The following is a 12,497-nucleotide window of genomic DNA, read 5'->3' as shown; positions in this document are numbered from 1 at the left end:
CTTCCAGCTCCTGTCGGAGCCCCCTAGCCTTCCACCACTGGAGGTGCAAAGTGCTCCAAGAAATAGCACACACCGCAGTGAAGTTCACGTGGGCTCTTCTCGTAACAAGTAAGGGTTTAACCTGTTGGGCTGGGGCTGGCCTATGAGCCATGGAAGTGGTCCATCAATGCTGGCTGACTTTCACAGGCTGACACTGCTGCCCTTCAACATGAAAGCTAAACTTATTCTTTCCCCTTCTCAGGTTTGGGCAATGGACTTTGGAAGCCGCCTGCTTTAGAAGATAAACCTGGTGTGTTGCTAACCTCCCCTTCTCACCCCTAGTAAAATTATAGAATCATAGAATCATTGAGGTTGGAAAAGACCTCTAAGATCATTGAGTCCAACTGTCAACCCAACACCACCAGGCCCACTAAACCATGTCCCTAAGCGCCTCATCTACTCGTCTTTTAAATACCTCCAGGGATGGGGACTCCACCACTTCCCTGGGCAGCCTGTCCCAATGTTTAACCACTCTTTCAGTACAGAAATTTTTCCTCACGTCCAATCTAAACCTCCCCTGGCACAACTTGAGGCCATTTCCTCTCATCCTATCGCTTGTTCCTTGGGAGAAGAGACCGACCCCACCTCGCTACAACCTCCTTTCAGGTGGTTGTAGAGAGCGATGAGGTCTCCCCTCAGCCTCCTCTTCTCCAGGCTAAACAACCCCAGTTCCCTCAGCCGCTCCTCAGCAGACTTGTTCTCCAGACCCCTCACCAGCCTCGTTGCCCTTCTCTGGACACGCTCCAGCACCTCGACGTCCTTCTTGGAGTGAGGGGCCCAAAACTGAACACAGTATTGGAGGTGCGGCCTCACCAGGGCCGAGTACAGGGGCACGATCACTTCCCTACTCCTGCTGGCCACACCATTTCTGATCCAGGCCAGGATGCCATTGGCCTTCTTGGCCGCCTGGGCACACTGCCGGCTCATGTTCAGCCGGCTGTCGACCAGCACCCCCGGGTCCTTTTCCGACAGGCAGCTTTCCAGCCCCTCTTCCCCAAGCCTGTAGCGCTGCATGGGGTTGTTGTGGCCGAAGTGCAGGACCCGGCACTTGGCCTTGTTGAACCTCATACAGTTGGCCTCGGCCCATGGATCCAGCCTGTCCAGGTCCCTCTGCAGAGCCTTCCTACCCTCGAGCAGATCAACACTCCCGCCCAACTTGGTGTCGTCTGCAAACTTACTGAGGGAGCACTCGATCCCCTCATCCAGATCATTGATAAAGATATTGAACAAGACCGGCCCCAGTACTGAGCCCTGGGGAACACCGCTCGTGACCGGCCGCCAACTGGATGTAACTCCATTCACCACAACTCTCTGGGCCCGGCCGTCCAGCCAGTTTTTGACCCAGCGCAGAGTCCACCTGTCTAAGCCGTGAGCCACCAGCTTCTCCAGGAGAATGCTGTGGGAGACGGTGTCAAAGGCCTTGCTGAAGTCCAGGTAGACCACATCCACAGCCTTTCCCTCATCCACTAGGCGGGTCACCTGGTCATAGAAGGAGATCAGGTTGGTCAAGCAGGACCTGCCTCTCATGAACCCGTGCTGGCTGGGCCTGACCCCCTGCTTGTCCCGCTAATTGATCTGGTCTTCATGTTTTCTGCTAGCAAACATTTAAGGCTGGGTTTCCAGTGACTTGGCTGGAAATGCACAGCAAGGAAAGCCATGAATGCTCTGTTCTAAAGCCTTGGCACAAACTGGAGGAGGTCAGTTCTTGCAGAGCTTTTTCCAAGCAATGTGTTCCATTATTGAGTTTTGTATCAAAGCACAGCTGCTGCTTGCAAATCCTCCTAAAGCAGATGAGCAAGGGAGCTATTGCAAATTAAAGATCCACTCCTGCAAAGGCCTGCACTAATAAATGTCCTGCAATTGTCCATACTGCAAGGTGGGACCAGCTCTGGCCAAAACTCTTGGCTGTGCTGGAAGTCCCGTTAATTAAGGTCTAACATGAGGTTGCCACTGAATATTGTTCTTTTCTACCCATTTGCCACCAGTCTATAAAACTGGAATTTTCCTTTGATCTCATCTTGTGCCCAAGGTACCAGCCCAGGACATGCTAGTCTCATCCAAGTTTCAAGCACCCTTCTGAGCTGAGCTCATGGACAAATGACTCCTTCCGAGCTGTTTTTCTGCAGTTGGTTTTCCCTTCTCTTGCCAATCTTAGGAGTGCAGGGGTAAGAGCCTTGCCTAAAATTCATCTCTGGTTTGTGGTGTGTTTAATGATTTTGACTGATTTAGCAGAAAACTCACTGGGGGTGTCGTGGTACTGTAGGTACCTTCTCCTGTGCCTACATTTTCCTACTTACGCCCTTGCCTATGTAACATAGAGACTTCTTGGGGAGGGGCTGCCTTTGATGTACACAGCATCCAGAACAAAAGAGATCGTATTGTAAAATAACCTAAATGTTAATAGAAATTAAAGTTAGCACCTCTGACTGAGTGGTGACCAGGCTACAGGTTGCTGGGGCAGTGTCAGCATGGTATCACTATGTTCTTGCCTTGTTGTCCAGGCATCTTATAGAATCATAGAATAGTTTGGGTTGGAAGGGACCTCTAAAGGTCATCTAGTCCAACCCCCCTGCCGTGGGCAGGGACATCTTCCACTAGATCAGGTTGCTCAGAGCCCTGTCCAACCTGACCTGGAATGTTTCCAGGGATGGGGCATCCACCACCTCTCTGGGCAACCTGGGCCAGTGCTTCACCACCCTCAGCGTAAAACATTTCTTCCCTAGATCTAGTCTGAATCTACCCCCCTTTAGTTTAAAGCCATTCCCCCTTGTCCTGTCGCAACAGGCCCTGCTAAAAAGTCTGTCCCCATCTTTCTTATCAGCCCCCTTTAAGTACTGATAGTCTTCCTTTGGCCGTAACAAGAGGTAGGCTCCTGCCCATGATAGACCAGCTCTTATAAAACTGTTCTCACAGTCTTTTTTGAGAAATGGGCATCTTTGCTTTCCTGTGGACCTGTCTTGCCTTTAGCTCAGCAACCTTCCCTTCCTCTGCTGTTGTTTAGCTTGATCTTAAAGTGCATTTGCACTTCTCCAGTGCTTTAAGACCTCCCTGCCCTCCTCACATTCCTCATTACACCTGCAAGAGTCCCGATAACCCTGTCCTTTCCTCTGCACAGGGCTCTATCAGCCCTTTCTGGTTTCAGTCGTCTTGCACTCTTATATTTGCCCCTTCCTGACAGATGCATCTCTCCTCCTTTCTGGCTGGGAGTGGGCTCATAAACTTGCCTGTTAAAAGGGGAAGGAAAGTAGCTGGGGGACTTTCAATGTGTTTTTGTACCTGTTTGTGCCCCCTTACAGGCTGGGAGAGGGGACTTTCCACTGTCACCTCTTCTTCCTCCTGCATATACATAGTTTATGTCCTGTTTTATCCCCTTTGCCTCAAATCAGAGCTCTCCCTCTGGCAAACAGAACTGGAGCAAAAGGGTACATGACTAAATTTATGGAAAAAGCATGGCAATTGGGTGCAGGCCACCTGCGATGATTTATGCCTTCCTCGACTGCCAGCCATAGGGCATCCTAAGCACGTTACACGGGTTTACTTAGCTGCTTTTTCCCTATCTGCAAAGCAGGGCAGCACTATTTTCTATAGCACCAGCGTGTCATGAGGTGGGATGTCACCAGCTTGCTTCGAGACCCTCATTAATTCAAGCCGCATAAGCAGAATAGTGTCGTCTGTAGTGTGTACAGAGCTTTTTTTTTGCTTCGGTCTGGAAGCAGAGCAGGGTCAAATGAAAGGTGGAAAAAAGAAAAGCGGGGACATGCTGCCCTCATGAGGTGCCTGTCAGTAACTCCACGATAAGAAAAAACCGAAAGCCTTTTGGGGAAATGCCAGGTAGCAATGCCGAGAAACCACTAACCCAGACTGGAACGGCCTTGTACGAGGAGGAGGCACAGAGCAGAAATGGATGCGTTACCCTCTGGATAAATATTTTGTCAATTTAGCCCAAGCAGCAGTACCACATGGAACAACAAATGAATTCCTACGGTGCAAATCCTTCTAAGCTTCATGCTGTAAAATGATCCTCGGGAAAATGGTGCTGTTTGGCAACAGCTCAGCTAAATGCGTTTTTTTTCCCTCTGAAGGAAAATCTGGACCATCACAAAAACAGCAATTTCTTGCCTACTCCTGCCAGGGGTTCAAGGGACCACCTTTTGCAGCTGAAAGGGCAGGAATAAAAAAGCCGATGCAGAGCTTTCTCTACTCTGCTTTGTGGTTATCTTTTCTTCTTCTGGGCAGGGGGACTTGGGGGTGAGGATGTTTTAACAGGCTACAAAAGGCTATAAGAGAAGCCTGGTGGGAATTCGAACTCCATCCATGGTCTGATCATTTACTGGTCCCCCTGGTTTCTCCCGGATCTGATCCACCCTTGCTAGCTGATCACACATCGGGAGTTTTTCCCGGAATAGCTCCTGGCTTTGCTCTGCGCTTTCTGTTGTGCTTTGATTGAGGTTACACAGTGCAGGGTGGCCTTCCTGTTGTGTTTGACCGAGCCAAATATTAGCCTCTGTGCCAAGATCTCATATTCCCATTGCCCGGCATCCCAAAAACACTCTTATTGTGGATTCCTTAATACAAACATTGCTGTCTAATAACCTTCTCCAAGTCAGGCAGCAGGAAGAACTGGACTGACGTTTATTTCTGTTCTCCCACCCTGAGAGTGTGAGTTTTGGGGAAATTAGCTCAGTTCTCCAAACATTAAGTTCTCTGACTAGAGTTTGCCATAGACACCAATAGCTGCCATCAAGCTGTTGCCCATTTTCTCTACTGTCAGATGAGCTTTTCTGCCTCAAGCCCGTAATGCCAACAGAGCACGAAGAGACGTCGATGTCCATCCTGACCACAGGCTTATCCCTGACAAAGTGACTGGGCTGCTGAATGTCTTGAGACACGGCTTGTTCAATGAACTAACGGGAAGGTTAGGAAGTAGTCTATAGCTGACCTGTATGACCGGTTGGAAGTAGTGGATGGCAGATATCTTATCCAAATAGTCTGTATAGCAGCAGCAACCATACTACCCATCCATTCTCCCTCCTTGTCACATCAGAGGGTGTGGATGTGCCTTCCAACAAATTCTTTCTAAAGGGATGTACAGGTTTCATCAGTGAAGATTCAGTCAAAATGTTACGACCTGCAAATGATACCAAATAAGTCAAAGATCAAGAAAGCCTTGATGGCTTGGTGTAACGGCACTATATTGTCCTGGAGGTGCTTACAGCCAATAAGAGTACAAGCTTTTGGTGCAAATGCTGTCCTGGGGAGGCTTCACAGCCAGCGGGCTCCCAGCCGATGTGTATATCGATATTTTTTTCTCCTTACGTATGCTTAGGTTTCATACTCATTAACAGATCATCCTGCAGAGGCTTTCCATTCAAAGGGCGTTAAAGAGCTCTATAAATATTCCACAGAAGGATTTACTTTGCCCGTTGGCAAAATGCAACCACTTCTGGGGTGCAAAGTACAACCATTTCACATCAGATGAAGTGAGGAAATCAAAATACCACCTCTGCAAGATGAAAATGCAGGTGCAGTAAAGGGAGGGACTTTAATTCAAGCAGAATTCAGAGATAAATTTCGTTTGGGGACTCCTGGCAATGTGGCAGGGGATATTTCATGACCATACCTATACAGGACCTTAGGATTTTTGCATCTTGCTTGGAAGACAGTGCTGGCAGCAACCTGCAGACCCAGTGCTTATTCAGTGATGAACCACCAGCCTTTGGCCTTGGTATACGGTCCACCGAAATCAGAAAGCATCTTCTGGTTGATTTACATGGGCTTTCAATGTAGTCTCCAGTGAGAGTAAGTGACTGGTGACGACCACTTTGAGGTGGGTGGGTATGATGGACCCCATGTGCTAAAAGGTCACTGAGCTGCTTTGGTGGATGGCCCTGTGCAGAGTCAGTGTCTTGTGAGCAAGCAGAAAGCTGCAACTGATTTAATTTTTCTGACATAAAAGATGCTTTATTGGCTGATCTGAGGTTGTAGAATTACTTTCAGAGCAAAGAAGTTGCTTGTTAGTTCCTTCTCCAGAGCAATCGCGTGTCTTCCTTTGACGTTAGATACACTGAAACTTTCTATTAAAGAATAATGATCCCAAGGGAAAATAGCATTTGAGCTATTTCTGTGCCATGCACTTAAGCTATCGGAGGCTAACACTTCAGCTCAATGAATGATCCTATAACAGTTTTTCTAATTTCTTTTCCAACTCCTATAATTTAAAAAAAAAAAAACCAAACACAGAAGATGTAGACATGTTGTCATCAGTCCAAGAAGCATCATCAACAGCAGACAAAGCATGTGTGTTAGAACAGGGAGTTTCAGAGGTAGCCTGCTTTTATCAGCACACCCCTAGGACAGTCCCCAGAATGATCAACACTGTAGTACATAAGCTAAGACCCGTAACATTTATATCTGGTGTATAGAATCATAGAATCATTAAGGTAAGAAAAGACCTCTAAGATCATCGAGTCCAACCGTCGACCCAACACCACCAGGCCCACTAAACCATGTCCCTAAGCGCCTCATCTACACGTCTTTTAAATACCTCCAGGGATGGGGACTCCACCACTTCCCTGGGCAGCCTGTTCCAATGTTTAACCACTCTTTCAGTACAGACATTTTTCCTCACGTCCAATCTAAACCTCCCCTGGCACAACTTGAGGCCGTTTCCTCTCGTCCTGTCGCTTGTTACTTGGGAGAAGAGACCGACCCCACCTCGCTACAACCTCCTTTCAGGTGGTTGTAGAGAGCGATGAGGTCTCCCCTCAGCCTCCTCTTCTCCAGGCTAAACAACCCCAGTTCCCTCAGCCGCTCCTCAGCAGACTTGTTCTCCAGACCCCTCACCAGCCTCGTTGCCCTTCTCTGGACACGCTCCAGCACCTCGACGTCCTTCTTGGAGTGAGGGGCCCAAAACTGAACACAGTATTCGAGGTGCGGCCTCACCAGGGCCGAGTACAGGGGCACGATCACTTCCCTGCTCCTGCTGGCCACGCTATTTCTGATACAGGCCAGGATGCCGTTGGCCTTCTTGACCGCCTGGGCACACTGCCGGCTCATGTTCAGCCGGCTGTCGACCAGCACCCCCAGGTCCTTTTCCGCCAGGCAGCTTTGTGTAATCCCAAAGCAGCAAATACTGATATGGCTTTCTTCTATGACCAGCTGAAAACTCGGGGAAAAAAATATTGGAAAATACTATTCCTTATCCCATGCTGATTAATCCTCCTTTTTTTTTTTTCCCTGCTCTGCCTTTTAGTTCATTGTCTGTATGGTTAAATAAATTTCAGCTGCCTCTGTTCGCTCATGAAGCACATTCAGTAATTACGTATATTTGTACAGCATCTTCCATTCTAGAGCACATTTAATGACCCGGGGTGTTGGTTTTATATCAGATCCAAAATAACATTGTCCCAACTATTGCAGCAGCAATTCAAAGGGCAAAACAGCACCTTGCTAAGCCTTGACTAAGCAGGATGCAAGCACTCCCTCGCTCGACGCTCACGTGTAGTCCCCACAAAGCCCAAAACTCCTGTGTTTAATGCAGACTTGTCCCTGAGTAAGCACACCGCGGGCTCATGGCTTTAATCCCAAAGGCCATTTCCAGGAGGCCTTTTAAAACATCCTCATCCCAAACTGCCTGGGCCAGATTCTGCCTGGCTTGTGAAACCTGGGAAGATCACAGCGCGACTTCGCATGGCAGCAATTCTCTTTTACCACGCTGAGAACGTAACGCGGCAAGAAATGGCTCACGTCGTTTCCAAACCGAGAAGCTTTTTGTGAGGTTCTTTGAACATTTATTGGACTTGTTAAACTTTTTCTGGTGAAAGCTGTTCTTTATGGCCACAGTGATGAGGTAATAACATCCTTCTGAAGGCAGTTTTTACAACCCCCTGCCACTTGACCCCCCTCCAGCTCTTTTGGACAATAAGCTTTTGTTTGGATTTTTCAACAAGCTAATTCAAACAACTTCTAAACTAATTGGCAACCCCCTCGCAGGAGTAAACATGCCGAAATATCTTTTCCAAAGAAAAAAATTCAGGTTCATGTACTCAGGTTACACTATAACCGGGGGGAGGAGAGATTCCTGTAGCAAAACTGAGTGCAATATCCCTAAAGTTTGCCAGTATCTTAGATCCACGCATCCATCATTCCCTGAAAATAAGGCAAATAACAACAGATTTTAAAGGCAGCAGAAAAAAAATTTGCATTTGCTATTGAAGAAAAACTTTCTAGGATAGTTAAGAAGGTTGGAACAGATTGCCTCCATCACAGGTTGGTGAGAAAAGGTTGGGAAAACAGTGTGTCAGGGCTAATTCAGGTACAACTACTGCTGCGGCATTCATCGCTGAACTGACTTGCATCATGATGTCTTGGCCATTTGGTGAACCTCATCCCAAGCCGGCATGACTTGACGAGGGGTTTTTTTTTGCAAACCCTCACCACAAACTTGATCAGAACGCCACCAAAGACGCTTAAATTTAATCTGTTGACTTCAGTGGGTTTAAAATCAGCCTATCTTGGTCGGATTACTTCAGTTTACCAACATGTTTCTCAAGCTACCCAAAAAACCAGCAAAACAAACCACACCCTTTCCCCCAAACCACAATGTTTTAGTATACTGAAGGCTTCAAAGAAATAATACACACGTGGTTTTAAAGCAATATGGTTTAAAGCAAGAAGTGTTTTCCCAGAAATTAGGTTTGTTTTATGGGCTGGTGCTCCATATTTTGCAATTGTGCTGTGAAGACTCTGACGAGGGTAGAGCCCAGGTGACAAATGCTAAAGTCCACACAGCAAAAAAGCACTCGGTGCCTAAAGAAATTACCAGAACTACCAATTACTTCTTGTACAACCTAGTCGGTATGGGAATGACGCTGGTTTGTAAAGGTTGATGTGGGCATCACCTTGTTCTGAGATAGTGCTGCTTTTCTCCTTCATGACTCTCTCTCATTTACAAGATATTTTTTTCCCTATCTCATTTAAAATACATATTTGAGTCCGAGAAGGAAGTTTTTCCATGAAAATAATATCTCTTCTAAGCACCAGGATAATAATAGATACTCTAAGCATCATTTGCACTCCAAAGCACCAAGAATCCCCTTCCATGTCCTCCATGGAAATTGTCTCTGATGGTCGTGAGCTGACTTGAAGATTTCTTCTACTGAACGGGGATTTCCTCTGTGCGCATAATGTGACCAGAATATGGTGTATCAAAAATACAACGAGGTCTCTCTATCTGAGGTAGGGTTTATCTATATTGGGACATTCAGGAAACACAATAAATTAATGAAATCGATTAACAAAACCATTTATGCAGCTGACAGCAATGAAGTGCAAACGTTGGCCAATTTACTTGCAAATTAATAAACACCCCTTGGAGTTTAATGTGGTATAACTTGAGCACAGATTTTCAGCGTTTTTCTGCATATCTTCATGTAGACCAGTACTTTTTTAGTACCAGCTCATATCTTAATGGCTCTTCAGCTGATGCTCACAGACATACATCGCTTTTAATTGAAAGCCAAGGGCCTCTATAGGAAAAAGATCTGATCTTTGTCCTGCTTTTCACTGTGAGCCTCTGATCTATTGCATAGGGATGACTAGAAAGTCTTAGGTAGCCGCAAGTGTCTTACAGCAGTTTAAAACAACCTCTGGGGATAGAGCAAACATACTCGCCTTCAACTAGAAATACAGACACTCAGAAATACCTTGGATATAAAGGGGTCCGGGGTTTAGTGCCCACAAACCCAGTCTCTGATGTTAGTCTCTGTTGTTTGGGCTTGATCTCTCCAAAGGCAAAGCTAAACAAGCTCTTTTAACCACACATCTGCGGCTCTAAATGACATTATTTAATAGGCACTCAGTGGCAAAACGTAAGCTTTTTCCTCTTCTTTAAATAGATGGCAAACTTGAAGTAATTTGCTCTGCACTTGGAATCCTTTCATCCGTCACTGAAGCACGTTTGCTCATTTGAGTGATTTTGCAATGATCTCATACCCCAATAAGAAGCATATTTGACCTGATCTGCGGCAGAAGTAGGAATTACCCTTAGCCACACGGTCATTGCTTCCTTTCCCAAAGCTTCTAGCATGACAAAACTTGCAATAAAGTCTATTAAATAATCTCTGTAATGACCTGCAGGCAGCGTCTCTCCACCACGTGTCATTTGAAAGGACACTAGCCCGTGTGTCTCCAATTCAGCGCCACCAAGCAAAAAGAGCACTGACATAGTAGTGCTTCAAGAAATGTCACTTAAGTTTTCAAACGGCATTTCTGACAATTCCTGAGTGCTATTTCATCCAGCCTTCTCCAGAGGGTTTTCGAAAATATGCTTTATTCTGCAAGATTGTTTACCCTATCTTGTTAAAATTGCATTTTGAAATTCTGTTAATAATAATTTTAATTATTTTCTGGCTTTGCTTTCCACAAAAAATGTCCAGAAGAAACTGCTTCTGGCTTTCTGTAAGGTCAAAGCGAGGAGCTGCTGGTGTGAGTTTAGACCACGTGAACAAAAGACGTGCTCGGTAATCAGATGATGTTTTTGAAAACTCTTTTTTTGCCTGTTTGCCTGTTGGATTAACTTGAAGAAAACTGAAGATCACAGAATCATAGAATATCAGAACGGTTTGGGTTGGAAGGGACCTTTAACGATCTAGTCCAACCCCCTGCCGTGGGCAGGGACATCTTCAACTAGATCAGGTTGCTCAGAGCCCCGTCCAGCCTGACCGGGAATGTTTCCAGGGATGGGGCATCCACCACCTCTCTGGGCAACCTGGGCCAGTGCTTCACCACCCTCAGCGTAAAACATTTCTTCCTTAGATCTAGTCTAAATCTACCCCCCTTTAGTTTAAAGCCATTCCCCCTTGTCCTGTCGCAACAGGCCCTGCTAAAAAGTTTGCCGCCATCTTTTTTATCAGCCCCCTTTAAGTACTGACAGGCTGAAGTAAGGTCTCCCCGAAGCCTTCTCTTCTCCAGGCTGAACAACCCCAACTCTCTCAGCCTTTCTTCACAGCAGAGGTGTTCCAGCCCCCTGATCATCTTTGTGACCCTCCTCTGGACCTGCTCCAACAGGTCCGTGTCTTTCTTATGCTGAGGGCTCCAGAGCTGGACGCAGTGCTCCAGGGGGGTCTCAGCAGAGCAGAGCAGAGGGGCAGAATCCCCTCCCTCGACCTGCTGGCCACGCTGCTTTGGATGCAGCCCAGGATACGATTGGCCTTCTGGGCTGCGAGCGCACATTGCCGGCTCATGTCCAGCTTTTCATCCACCAGTACCCCCAAGTCCTTCTCGGCAGGGCTGCTCTCCATCCCTTCATCCCCCAGCCTGTAGTGATACCGGGGCTTGCCCCGACCCAGGTTGCAGGACCTTGCACTTGACCTTGTTCAACCTCATGAGGTTCACACGGGCCCACTTCTCGAGCCTGTCCAGGTCCCTCTGGATGGCATCCCATCCCTCCGGCGTGTCGATCGCACCACTCAGCTTGGGCAGATGGGCAGGTCATGGAGGTGGGAGCGCTGCGTGCATCCACGCACTGGCTGCAGCCACAGGAATTTTATCTTCTATGATCATCAGCCGCAGGAACATCTACTGGGACGTAATAAAGGTCACGCTGTGATCTTCAAAACGATGCAGACAGATAACGCCGGCGTTTTTATGTGGTTAAAAAATTCAAATGCCGATTTCCTAGGGCGTCAGTAAATGACATAGGGTCCTACGTAATGCCACGTATACAGCTGAGATCAGCAGTATCGCTCCAGCATTACTGCTCCGAGTGACTGCTCATAATCCAGGGATAAAAGAAGCCACAGTCCTCCCCGGCTGCAGCTTGCAAATACTCTGGTTAAAATAATCCACAAATCCTTATTAATTAACTAATTATTTTAAGCCCAAGAGGGTTGATTATTTTGTTCAAATTCAGGCACAATCTGGGTTATTAAATGACTCTTAATCGTGTGGAATGGTCACTGTAGTGAACTATGCGAGGGACGGACTTAACCTCTGAAAGCTGGTGAAAATCAAATGTAAAACTGAAACCTTATCCCTAGAAACTCCTCAGTACTACGACGGGACGGCGTCGTGTCTAACGAGCATTTTATAATGCCCTTGCGAACAGCTCCTTGTCACGCTAAGAGAGCAAGAACTAAAGATAAGTGCGAAATGCAGAATATGAGGCCAAAACCTTAGCTAGCATGAGCTGGAAATCTGCAGGGACTTCTTTGGAGCTGTATCAGTTCCACCGCTACAAAATCATTAATAAATCAACATGGGATTTGGGGTCATATTTGAATTTTCCTCTGGGGGAAATTTTGCTTTTTAGACCCTGAATTATGGGTTAGAGCTCTCAGTCTGCATTAAGCAGCAAATTAAATGCAATCTCCATATACAGAGCGTGCGGGCTGCTACGTTAAGTAACTCATTTGACTTTTCTAAACATCAGTATTTTAAGAAGGTTTTGTGATAGTCTT

The sequence above is a fragment of the Aptenodytes patagonicus genome, chromosome 1 (assembly GCF_965638725.1).
Source record: "Aptenodytes patagonicus chromosome 1, bAptPat1.pri.cur, whole genome shotgun sequence".
NCBI lineage: Eukaryota > Metazoa > Chordata > Aves > Sphenisciformes > Spheniscidae > Aptenodytes > Aptenodytes patagonicus.
Note: the sequence above shows the minus strand (reverse complement) of the source record.